Source organism: Mandrillus leucophaeus, unplaced genomic scaffold, assembly GCF_000951045.1.
Source record: "Mandrillus leucophaeus isolate KB7577 unplaced genomic scaffold, Mleu.le_1.0 Scaffold675, whole genome shotgun sequence".
In the NCBI taxonomy this organism is placed as follows: domain Eukaryota; kingdom Metazoa; phylum Chordata; class Mammalia; order Primates; family Cercopithecidae; genus Mandrillus; species Mandrillus leucophaeus.
Genome location: NW_012107308.1, coordinates 1,051,890 through 1,065,361, shown reverse-complemented (window position 1 = coordinate 1,065,361; position 13,472 = coordinate 1,051,890).

The window sequence follows — 13,472 nt, the reverse complement described above, 5'->3', positions numbered from 1 at the left end:
CTTCTCGAATATTTCTGGGACTCTTTATTTGAATGTTAATATTTTGCTGTTGTTTTTTATTTTATTTTTATGTATTTATCCCTTGAATTATCCATTTTCATTAGATTTTTTTTCATTTTTTATGCCTTGTTCTCTTTCTTTAATTTCTCAAATATCTGGTGTGACAACAAGAAAGTGTGTATATAACTTCACAGTACAGCAGATCTATTGCCAGATTTCATTTTAGGAGAGACATAGAAAGTACCAACCATCATGCTCTTGAATCAAACAATTGCAGGAAGTAGAAGATTTTGCTTTAGTATATCAACTTTCAAATTTTCCTTAGTGTTTCCCAGGCTACCAAGACAGATTGTTTAATTACTTTGGGAAAAACAAACAAACAACAATAACAACAAAAACTCTGATTTTTTTTTTTTTTTTCCCAGCAGCACTAAAGTAGTGGGAGGGAATAATGGTCTACTTTGTGAGTATGCCATAGTGTGTGAGTGTGTGTGTGTGTGTGTTTCACTGTTTCATTTGTTTCATTTGGAGGTGCCTATTAATGCACTTTATTTTAGCTGCATGTCTTCCATAATTCCTGATGTTATCACTTTCTAACCTGAGCTGTTTTCTCAAAGAAAGTTTTGTAAGGTGAGACAGCTACTTAAAGCACCTTATGACATTTTCTTCACCTGTGTCATCTATCACCACTCATTCCATCTGGTTTCTACTTTTCGGGAGTTTATTGAGCATATATTTTCCTGAGTTTATTTGTTTTGTAAACTTTTACTCTAATGAAGTCTAATAGAGAAAATACAATAAATTCTTGTTTGTTTGCTATTTTACACTAAAATGTTTGGATTTATGTTAAACAAGCAAAGGTTTTAAATTTTATTTTAATATTTTTCATATTTACAAACTGTATATGTTTATGAATATATGCTTATGAATGTAAAATTCAAAAACATATAGTTGAATATATACAAATGAAATATATATCTATATATGTATAAGTATACATATATAATTGAACAACACATGGATGCTTTTATTTCTTACATTCTAATACTTCTGAGTAAATTTTTCCAAGTTAAAATTTAAAAATATTTTCCACTTATTAAAAAAAAAAGAAAGAAGCATTCTATTCATTTTCTACTCATTTCCTACATGCAGAAAAAATAATGTGATAGATTCAAGAAGCAAAATTTACCTTGGATTATAAGAGACAGAAAATGGAAAATGCACAATTATTATTTTGAAGTCAACAACAATGAACATGAACTTATATTAAATTACTACATATTTAGATTTACTTTTAAGCTAATTATTTTATTAGTAGTATATTTTCTATCTCTGTTTGTTTAAATGAGCAATTCAGAGGATGGTACAGAAAATAAAAAAGGTAGTAAACATACTTTAAGGAAAATATATGTCTTGGTCCATTTAATGTTGCTGTAAGGAAATACCCGAGGCTGGGTAATTTAGAAATAATAGAGGTTTATTTGGCTCAGTTCTGCAGGCTATAAAAGAAACATGGCATCAGCTATGAAGCCTTCCTCGGGGAGGGCTTCAGGCTGTGTTCACTCATGGCAGAAGGTGAAGCAGGGCTGGCGTACGCAGAGATCACATAATGAGAGAAGCAGCAAGAGAGAAGGAGAGGAGATACCAGGTTCTTCTTAACAATCAGCTCTCATTGGAACTAATGATTGAGTACTCACTTACCCTTTACCCCAAGGAGGGCATTAATCTATTCATGGAGATCCCCTCCCTGATCCGAACACCTCTCATTAGGCACTCATTTCCAACATTGGGGATGAAATTTCAACCTGAGGTTTAGCGAAGAGAAACATCCAAATAGCAATACGCTTTTAAAAATAGCAAAAGAAGGGAAAAGTCTGAAGGGGGAACTTCAAAAGAGAAAATGAAATAAATGCCAAAAGGAAATTGAAAGAGGAAAAAAAAAACAATTAACAATTAGCCATTTAATAAATGTTTTAGGAATAATCATGATATGCTTCGTTGTTATTTATATTTATATTTATGACCTTGTTCCTTTAGAACAATGTGGAGGAAAAGTAGTTAACAATTATAATTACATTAATTATAACATAAATTATTATTTATTTAACAGTTAATATGTTTGTGTTAATGCATTGAGTGATTTTAATTATCATTGTAATAACAAGCAACATATTTTATGTTAATGATGGAATCAAAACAGAGAAATTCACATATTCTGAGTAATGAATTGCTGTTAGTGGAAACGGTTTGTGTGAATATTAAAGTCATAATCTCTCACTCTGATTATTAAAGTCAGGAAATTTAGGTTTGAGGACAGAAATACTCATCAGATATTTGTTTAACAAAAAACTATTAAATTTTCTCAAATATCTTGCAATTTAAGAGATAGAGTGAATACCCTAAAACAATGGATGAAAACCTGAAAATGAGATAGTACAAACAGAAAATATATTGGGACCTCTATTAATTTTTAATGTATTTTAATATCATTTGTGAAATAAACAATATCATTTGTGAAATAAACAAAGAAAATTCTGATTAATCTCACATCTTTCTGTATTCTTTAAAAATAGAGATTTAATTATGACTGTGCATATTCATTTTATCAACCTGCAATTAGAAGAAAGACCTGTCTTCATATCCCCATAATTAATTTAATTAAATATAATTAAAATAACAAATGGGTAATGTAACTGAAAATTAGCAAGTAATTAGACATTAACAAAACCTAGACATTAACAAAATCTAGAGAGATGAAACCTGGTGACAATTATATAAACTTTACTTGGTATAACAAAAGATCTATTTTAAAACATATGTTATAATATATAAATGTATACATGTTATGTAATATATATTTATATTTATTACACATAATTGTATAATATCTTTATACTATATATTCATATTTAATGTTTAACATTCATTGCTTGACAGAAATTATGTTAAACCTGGGGATTAATTTGGGAAGCTCGGCATCGTTACTATGTTCCATCTTCCAACCCAAATATATAGCACGTATGTCCCTCTTTATATTTAGATTTTATTTCACTACTTCTAACACTATTTTGTAGACTTTAGCAAAAAAGTCCAATTTGTTTTCTTAGATTTACCTTTTGTTAGTATTAGAAATACCTAAGCATGTTTTCTGAGTAATTATAAATGATAAATTTTTTTAAAATTATTGTGTAAATACATTCATTGCTAGTATATAGACACAAAATCAGTATCTCTATGTCGATCTTGTTACATAGTGACCTTGTTATTGGGACTCATTATTTCTAGGAGGTTGTTTTGTTTAGTTAAGATTTCTTGGGATTTTCTTTGTAGCCACTTGCGTTATATGTATATAGAGGCAGTCTTATTTATTCCTTTCTGCTCTGTATATCTTTATTTCTTTTGCTTAGCTTATTGCACAACCTAGAATTCCCAGAACAAAGTTGAGTAAGAGCTGTGAGGGCATGTGTTCTTTGTCTTATTTCTGATCGTAAGGGAGAAAATATCATGCTAGTAGTTTTTATTTTATTTTTTAAGAATGCTCTTTTTCAAGTTGAGAAAGTTTACCTCTATTTCTATTTTCCTAAGAGTTTTTATCATGCATGAATGTTGAGTAACTGTCCCGAGTTCTTCCTCGCCCCACAGGTTGATATGATGTTACTTTTTCAAACATTACTGTTAATATGGTAAATCACACTGAATGATTTTTGAATATTAAACCAGGCTGTGTCCACGGAATAAACATTACATGGTCATGATATATCACCCCTTTTGTATATAGCTGAACTTTATTTACTAATATTTTGTTTCTTTCTTTCTTTTTTTTTTTTTTTTTGAGACGGAGTCTCACTGTGTCTCCCAGACTGGAGTGCAGTGGCGCGATCTCGGCTCACTGCAAGCTCCGCCTCCCGGGTTCACGCCATTCTCCTGCCTCAGCCTCCCGAGTAGCTGAAACTACAGGGGCGACGGTGCCCCGGCTAAATTTTTTGTATTTTTAGTAGAGACGGAGTTTCACCGTGTTAGCCAGGATGATCTCGATCTCCTGACCTCGTGATCCACCAGCCTCGGCCTCCCAAAGTACTGGGATTACAGGTGTGAGCCACCACGCCCAGCCTATATTTACTAATATTTTGTTAAGGATTATTATATTTATATTCATAATGAGTATTGGTCTGCAATTTTCTTTGATTATACTGTATTTATCTGGTTTTAGTATCAGTGTAAACCAGTTTCCTAAAATAAATTGGACAATGTTTTCTCTATTTTCACATTCTGGAAGGATTGTGTAGAGCTGATGTTAATTTTTTAAATCATTGGTAGTATTCTCTAGTTAAATAACTGAGGTATAGCGGTTTCCTTCTGATGAGTTAAGTTATCTCAACTGCGTTAGTAGTTATACTGCTATTTAAATTATTTATTTCTTGTTGAATAATTTGTAGTAATTTTTTTTTCAAGAAATTGCTTCATTTTATCTTAGTTGTCAAATCTATGTGTACAGATGTCTCTTTAGCAGTCCCTTGTTATCCTTTTGAAGACTGGTTTTATTCCTGATATTGGTGTATTGGTATTTTGTATTTCTCCACTTCCCTCTCTCTCTTTCTGCCAGTTTTGCTTTTCTTACTGATTGTATCTATTTTTTCTATATCAAATCTCTGTTTTTATCTTTAATCTTCACATTTTTGTGCTTAATTATTTGGGTTACTTTGTTCTTTTTTAAAAGTCTTGATGTCAGAGCTTAGATGATTGACTTTAGACTTTTTTTCTTTTCTAACATAAACATTTAGTGTTATGAATTGTCCTAGTGCTTTAGCTTACCCTAGCGACTTTGATATGTTGCATTTTCATTTTCCTTCTGCGCAATGTGGTCTTTATTTCTCTTGAGACTTTCTCTTTGAACCATGGTGTATACAGAAAAGCAGTATTTAGTTGCTAAAACTTTGAAGATTTTCTTTTTATCTTTCTGTTACTGATTTCTACTGTAGTTTCTACTGTAGTCAGATAGCATAATCTGCATACTTTTAATTTTTAAAATATTTGTTGAATTTGTTTCCTGTTCAGGATATGGTCTATCTTAGTGTATATTCCATAGGAACTTAAAAGTGAGTACTCTATTCTTGTTGGGTGGAGTGTTCTATAAATATCAGTAAGATCCTGTTGGTTGATGGTGTTGTTGGGCACTTCTATTTCCTTGCTTTTCTCACTTGTTGTATGAGTTTTTGAGTGAGATAACTCATTTATTATAAGTTGATTTGTCTTTTTCTCCTTTTAGCTCTATCATGAGTTTTCTTCAAACAATTTGTTGTTCTGTTGCTTGTTTCATATATATGTGGAATTGATGTGCCTTTTTGCTGTGTTAACCATTTTAAAATTATTATATAAAATCTCTTTCTGGTAACATTCTTTGCTCTGAAGTCTACTTTATATTAGTAGCCATCCCTGCTTTCTTTTGAAATGATCACATAATATACTTTTCCCCATCTTTTTGTTTTCAATCTACCCATATCATATTTGAAGTAAGTTTCTTGAAGACTGCATATCATTGGTCAATATTTTTCAATTGATTATGCCAACCTCTATCTTGAATTGTCTTGGCTATTCAGAAAATTTACAATTAATTTAATTATTGATATGTTACAATTTAGTACTGACATTCTTCTGTTTGTCTACTTTGTTTTTAATTTCTTTGGTTTGGATTGTTTGCCTTGTGGTGGGTAACTTGAATGATGTTTGAGGATTTCATTTTGATTTGTGTGTAGTGTGTTTCAGTGTATTCTTTTCACCAGGACATCCGTAATCCTCCTCTCAGCTTGTCTAAAATTTAATTAGGTTTCTTTCTGACTATGGACCCTTGGCATCCCTTTTCTTACAGAGCATTAACTTAAAAAACTTGCAATTGTATTTTTTCTGCATATTTCAAATGTAAATCATCTCCCAGCTCCGTGACAGTTTTGCCATCCAGGAGTATCTTTTTCAAGGACCTGAAAGTCATCCTTTTGAAATGTAATAATCAAGTTAGATAGCATACCTATCATCTTCCAGTCTATGGGAAGTTAGGAGCTTAAATTCTGTAAGTGCCAATTAGCAAACTCAGGTGGCCTAATCACATTGGCCAATTTCCCCTTAATATCCTCCAGAACTTTTCCACTACCTCGCCTCAGTGCTTAAAGACTCCCCTGCCTTTTGTATCAACAGAGATAAGTTTGATCTCTCTCCTATTGTGATAGTCTCCCTACTTTATTGCCATAGTTTTGAATAAAGCCTTGTTTGTCATTTTTAACAAGTGTCTAGTACAGTTTCTCTTTGGAACTTTCTATAGCTTTTATAGTGGTTGCTATAGGTATGAGAGATAGATAGATAGATAGATAGATAGATAGATAGATAGATAGATAGATAGACAAAACAACACGGTCTACTGATGTTGTTACTTTACCAGTTCAAAGGAAGTATAAAAACCCTAATCTCTTTGTGTCAGTTTACACTCCTTATTTATATATATATTTTTAAATATTGTCTCTAGCTTATATTCTAATCACATCAATAAATATTATTTTTGTTTCAATAATTAAACAAATTTAGATAACTCAAAAAGAGAAAGGAAGTCTATTGTATTTACCTATAAATTTATTTGCCATATTTTTTTTTCCTTTCTCATATTCTAAGTTTACTTATTTTATTGTCTTTCTGTCTAGAAAATTTTTAGCCATTTTTAGCATAGATTTGCTGGGGAAAATTTCTCTTGGTTTAACTTTTTCTGAGAATGTCTTGATTGTCTCTTCATCTTAAGGGATATTTTTGTCTGACATAGGATTCTTGGTTGGCACTCGAAAAATGTTTTGCTGCTTCCTCTGTCCTTCATGGGTTTTAATGAGAAATCCACTGTCACTTGAACTATATTCCCCTTAAGGTGTCATTTCTCCTCATTGTTTCCCAGGGTGATTTTCTTTGTATTTAGTTTTCAGAAGTTTGACTATGCTGTGTCTTGGTGTAGAATTTTTTGAGTTTATCCTGGTTGTTGTTTGCTCTGTTTCCTGACTCTGTAGTTTTAAATGTTTTGCCAAACTAGGAAACTGTAATAGTTTATTCTTGCATTGCTATAATGACATCTGAGGCTGGGTAATTTATAAAGGAAAGACACTTACTTGGCTCAAAGTTCTGCAGGTTGTACAGCAAGCATGGCACCGGCCTCTGCTCAAATTCTGGGTAGACCTCAGGAAACTTACAATCGTGGTGGATGGTGAAGGAGAAGCAGGCACATTACGTGGCCAGAGTAGGAGCAAGAGAGAGCAAGGGAAGTTGCTGCACACTTTTTTAATAAGCAGATTTCACAATAACTCACTCACTATCACAAGAACAGCATGAATGGGATGGTGCTAAACCATCCATGAAAAACTGTTTCCATGATCCAATCATCTTTCACCAGGCCTCACCTCCAACATTAGGGATTACAATTTGACATGAGATTTGAGCCGTGACACAGAGTCAAACCATATCAGAAACTTTTCATCTACTAGTCTTTTGAATAATTTGTTTAGCTGTATCCTCTTGATAGTCTTCTGGTATAAGAACGCCACAAATATGAAAACTTTTGCTATAGTTCTATGGTCTCTGAGGCTCCGTTCATTTTTTTTTAACTCTATTTTCTCTCTTTTGCTCAGATTATGTGATTTCTATTGTTCTATTTTCAGATTCACCTATTTATTTATTTGTTTTTCTCTATTTCTTCCATTCTGGTATTGGGTCTACACACTCAGGTTTTACTTACTTATTTTTTTTATCAGTTATTGCATTTTGTTGAAACTATTTCTTTCCTGAGATTATTTTTTCACTCATCTCAAACATTTTTGTAATTGGTTATCATGGCATTTTTATGACGGCTGCCTTAAAATATCTTGGTCAGATAATGCTGACATCATTATTATCCTGGTGTTGGCCACTATTGACTGTCTTCTTTCATTCAGTTTGAGAATTTTTTTCTTGCATTGTTCTAAACAGTTTGAGATCTTTATGATTCTTTTTAGGACAAGTGATTGCTTCTTGATAAGGTTTGGCTCTGTGTTCCAACCAAAATCTCGTCTTAAATTGTAATCCGCACGTATTGACGGAGGGACCTGGTGGGAGGTGATTGAATCATGGGGGAGGTTCCCTCATGCTGTTCTAATGATACTGAGGAAGTTCCCACAACATCTGATGGTTTTAAAAGTGGCAGATTCCCATGCATGCACTCCCTCCTCCAGCAATGTAAGACATGCCTTGCTTCACCTTTGCCTTTTGTCATAATTGTAAGTTTCCTGAGGCCTCTGCAACCATGTGGAACTGTGAGTCAATGAAACCTCTTTTGTTTATAAATTACTCAGTTTTAAGTAGTATCTTTATAGCAGTATGAGAAGAGACTAATACACTTATTAAAACTTTAACATTTTAGGTATGAGGTAATGAGGCTCTGGACTTTATTTAAAATTTCTGTTTTCACTGTTTCTCTCTAATACCATTCTTACAAATAAAAGGCACCGGCTGCCGCATTACCATGAGGAGGTTTGAAAGTCCATAGTCCCCACTCAGCCTATGTTGACACCCAACAGGGAGTGCTTGTTGTCACGACTTCGTGTAGGTGGGAGTTCTAGTTCCCCATCAGGCCTTCAATGATAGATACACTGTCTCTGGCCAGGAGGTGTAGGAGTATATCATTAATAAATCCCAAGGATACTTGGGGGAATGTAGCCTCATAACTGCTGTAAAATTGAGGTAAAATTTATGACTCTTTGACTGGTCTTTCTGACACTCTCAGTGGGGTGAAGAAAGGGTCACCTCCTTAATGACAGGTTGGTTTGAAAACCCAAGCTCTTCATGCAATCCCACTGATACCACAAGGGTGGCCTTGTTATTTCCTGGCCGGGATGGAAAAGCTGGCTTCCTACTAGGCTTTCTCTCCTACCATCCCAGTGCAAGAACTGAGAAGGTTCATTACAGCGTCAGGATGCTAGAAATCTAAGCTCCTGCTGGAAATTTGCTATTATGTTGGGGGAGGGGGGGTGAGAACAACATTTTTGTTTGTTTGTTTGCTTGTTTTTATTTTTCTGTATTTTTTGCTAGAGTAAAGCTGTTTTGTCAAAGTCTTCTGTCTTAATAGGCCACCCTTTTCTTGAACCTTTGGCTATAAACTAAAGCTTTTAGGGGAGCCTTGGCTGCATGTATTGGTATTTTTCGGTGTTAGCTTCTTCAGCTCCAAGTCTGGAAAATACAAGGAAAAATAAACAAACAAACAAACAACAGAAACAAACAGGAATTAACAACCATTCCATTCTTTGGTCTTAATATCCCTAGCCCTTCTCCCTTTTCCTACCTTTTAGAGTCTCATTATGTTCGTTTTATATATGATATCCAGGGTTTTTATTTGTATTTAATGTAAAAAAGAGGACAAGTGTGTTTACTTCATTTTATCAGAAGCAGAAGTCCCAGTTTTCTCATTTATTTATTTATTATGATCTATTCTTTATACTGCAAATTTCTCTCATTGTATGAGGTTCATGATTCTATGGGGATGGAACGTGTACAGTGCTATACAATGAATAGGCAAGGAGCTAGTGTTTATAATACATGATCCCTAAATGACAGAAATTTCTTTCCTGTTTTCTTTTGTGGTACTAAGCCTCACCTGGAGGGAGATTTCTACACCTAGAAGAAGCAGTTAAGGAAAGAGGGCAAAGTCTCATAATATATACATTGCCATTGAAGTCCCAATATTATATTGGGGAATTGGTCAGGTTTCTGCTATAATAAAGTGCATAGCAAATCGCACCTCAGCAACAACATTTTCTTTTCTTGTTCCTTGATCAGTAGAAGGGATAAAATTGGCTCCAGGCCAAGCCTTGTGAGGTTCTGCCCTACATGTCTCATCTTAGGACTTGCAGCAAGAGATGTTCTTCTCATAGAGATGGTGGAAGCGCACAAAGAGACCAAGCAAACTGCCCAAGCACATTTAAAGTTTCTATTTGTGTCACATTGTATAACATTCTATCATCAAATGCAACATGAACAAGACAGGGAAATATACTCAGTAACTGCAGTCAGAGACACGCCAACGTTAAATTGCAAAGATACTGAATATGTAATTCTATATCAGTGAGAGAATAAAGATTGAGAAAAAGTAGACACTCTAACACAATTAGTATTATGTTTAGAAATGAGAAAGCAATTCTGACTGAAAAATACTCACTATTAATATCTGTTCCACCAAAACAAAAGTAAATTATAACATTAGAACAGTTACTGAACATGAAACCACTTGGAAATTCTAAAGAATCATTCAAATGCAAAATGTGTGCCTTAAAATTTAAAAAAAAAAAAAAAAAAAAAAAAAACCTAAATGGATGGATAAAAGCATTGATCGTTACATCTACCAGTATATTTTAATTTGAATAGGGATCTCTAGAAGTAACCAAGGGGACAAAATATTTGCAAGAAAGCATGATGTATGATGCTAAATTGCTAAAGCCAACACCATTAATTTGTAATAAAATAAAATGGAAATTAGTCAGTTACTTAGTTTGGCTAATTACACTTATCAAACTTATATTAACTTCCTAATTCCTAAAGCTTTACTTCACTTACTATTGTGAAAACCCACATGTAGCACATTCTATTTTAAAAGGCAGAGCTAATTCACACTATGTCAAATAACTCTTTAAAGAAACAGCTGAAGGTTATATTGACATGCAGAAAATGAACTGGAAAATTGGGATAATTATTTAGATAAGTCAAGTGAAAAATAATATTAACCCTTACCCCAATTACTTGAAATTCTAGACAATTAAAATGAATCCTAAAACAGCAGAACAAGTGCTTCAAACCTCTCAGCCAATTTCTAATAAGTCTATGCCAGAGTATATCATGATTTAGAAAGAAAAATATATTCATAGTTTGTGACGCTATAGATCATGTATGCTAAACATGTTTTTCACTTGACTTTCCTACTTCGTTGCTAATGAATTGAGACTATTTTCCCGGTCAAAAGTTCCATGATTTTAACTGTTTACAAATCTTTGAGTCTTAGAATATGCATATTTGAAGAAGTGACAGGGATAGCTTTGCTGTTATTAGATGAGGTTTAGAGACTGCCTTATTTTTATACTTTTGGACTTTGATAGTACATATTACACAAATAACTCGTTCTCAGCCTGAATTAATGAAGCATACCAACACCTTTTAGACAACCCTGTCAAACTAGAATGTAGCTAGGAAATATTGCTGACCCAGTATGGTAAAACTAATACAATTAATAAGTTCTACAAATGGAAACTAAAAGACCACTTCCAAGTCTTGTTTATTTAACAATAACAGCTAATGTATATTGCATAATTAATATAATTCTAATATTGCACTGGTTGCTTTACAGGTATTATATCTTTACATCGTTGTAAAAATCTGATTAGCTAAATTCAACTACAGTCAGTATCCAGATAAAAAGAAGAAAGTTTAGAGATATTGACACTTTTGCATGATCCATTCCATACATAAAGAGAAGAACACAGATAGTGTTCATCTAGAACCTTAAATTCAATTCCATATTTTATGTGGTTTCTCATGTGTATAATAGATGTTCAGAAGGAGCTAAATGACTCCACTAAAAATATGTAATTTTTTTTAAAATTTCATATCTAGAATATTTAGAACATTTAGAATGTGTCCTGAAACAAGAAATTGTGTGCTGGTGGTAGCTTACTTGGACAGTGATCCCAGGAAGAATAATGGAAGTGAGACAGAAGAAGAATGTCTGGGGGGCGGGAAATGTTATTTTATTAAACTCTCTCGTGCTATGGATGACTGGGACACAAATTCCACTGGGTATCATCCCAGGATCCTTGTAGAATGTTCCTCAGATGTGAGTCACCAATGAATGGGAAGTCTAAGTCCTTTATCAAACACCCTTTTCCCTGGTTGAGGTTTACCTCTGTGGGCATTTACTACTCTGAACTAAGTTGACACTATCTGTATTCTAAGTGGCATTTTATGTCTCTGGAGAAATCCCTGAGGTAAAAAACAAAGAGCTACTAGGGCACAAAGCTTGAGATATGATGCTGGTAATATGCATGTCAGTGACAGCATTGGCTGGACTGGAAACAGATGAACTGACGGTACCATATGCATCTGCCATTGCCATACTCCCCAGACTCCCAGTGGTGCCTCTGAACTCACAGAATCACTTTCAGATATTTTACGTTTTCAAGGGAATCACAGTGACATCTGTTCGATATGACAAAAGCTACTTTCATGCATGTGTATTTTTTTCAAATAGATACTAAGTTGTCGGGATATAAGCACTTATATCTACTGAGGTACTTATTCACTACTTAATAAATGGAGCTGTTAGGGTCCCCCCCCCCACAGTGGGTACAGTAGTGACATGAAAAATATTACTCAAATACTAGGGGCACAATGGGTCAAGAATATTTTCAGGACTTCTGAAATATTATGTTTTTACCTGTTGTACACCACACTGCAAAAGCAGGATGGACCCTCTGTTAAAAAATTTGTTTGGTAGTCGAGATTGATGACGTCACACAAACACAAAGGGGGCATAAAACGTCTTATTATTCACATAACAAGGTTTTCTAGGGAGACCAGGGAAGCTCCAGTTAGGTCCAAAAATGGCTTGTGAGAGCAAGAAAAGGATACTGGCTTGAGGTTTTTATGGTAGTTTGGAAACGAAAGCATGAGTATTTCCACACATGGCTTGAATTTCCCATTGGTACCAAAGAAGGGTGTACCTGGCTTTATTATCAGCCTGCCCAGATGTAGGACAGAAAGGGAAGATAAATAAGGCTTAAAAGTTGTTATTAGTCATTTTTTTTGAGTCAGGCTCTTTGTTACATTACTTAAGTAAGTTGTTTTTATAATCTGATAAGACTCCAGGATTTAATCTTAATATAGAATAAATTAATGTCATGTATAACACCTATATACATTTCACTTGGGCATCCAATATCTATTCATTAAGTTAGGCATCGAGCTGAAGGCTATATAATCCTGATATGGTCTCTCATAAAACTTGTAATCTAAATGAGGAGTTCTGTAAATTTAAGCTGGAAACTGTGGTAAGTTTTATGAAGGCTACAATGAGGATGATATGTTACTGAGCAAGTATGTAAGGTAGCAGGATATCTACTTTACAAATATGTGGTTTTCTAATGCCTCACTGAAAAAGTTACTTCTATACTGATTCCTGAAGGAGGGGAAGTAGTGAATCATATAAAAGACTAGGGGAAAATTATTCCAGGTAGACTGAATATTATGGAGAGACAGAAGACAGAGGTTTTCTTTCTTTCTCTCTCTCTTTCTTTCTTTCTTTCTTTCTCTCTTTCTTTCTTTCTCTCTTTCTTTCTTTCTTTCTCTCTTTCTTTCTTTCTTTCTTTCTTTCTTTTTCTCTTTCTTTCTTTTTCTTTCTCTCTCTCTCTCTTTCTTTCTTTCTTTCTTTCTTT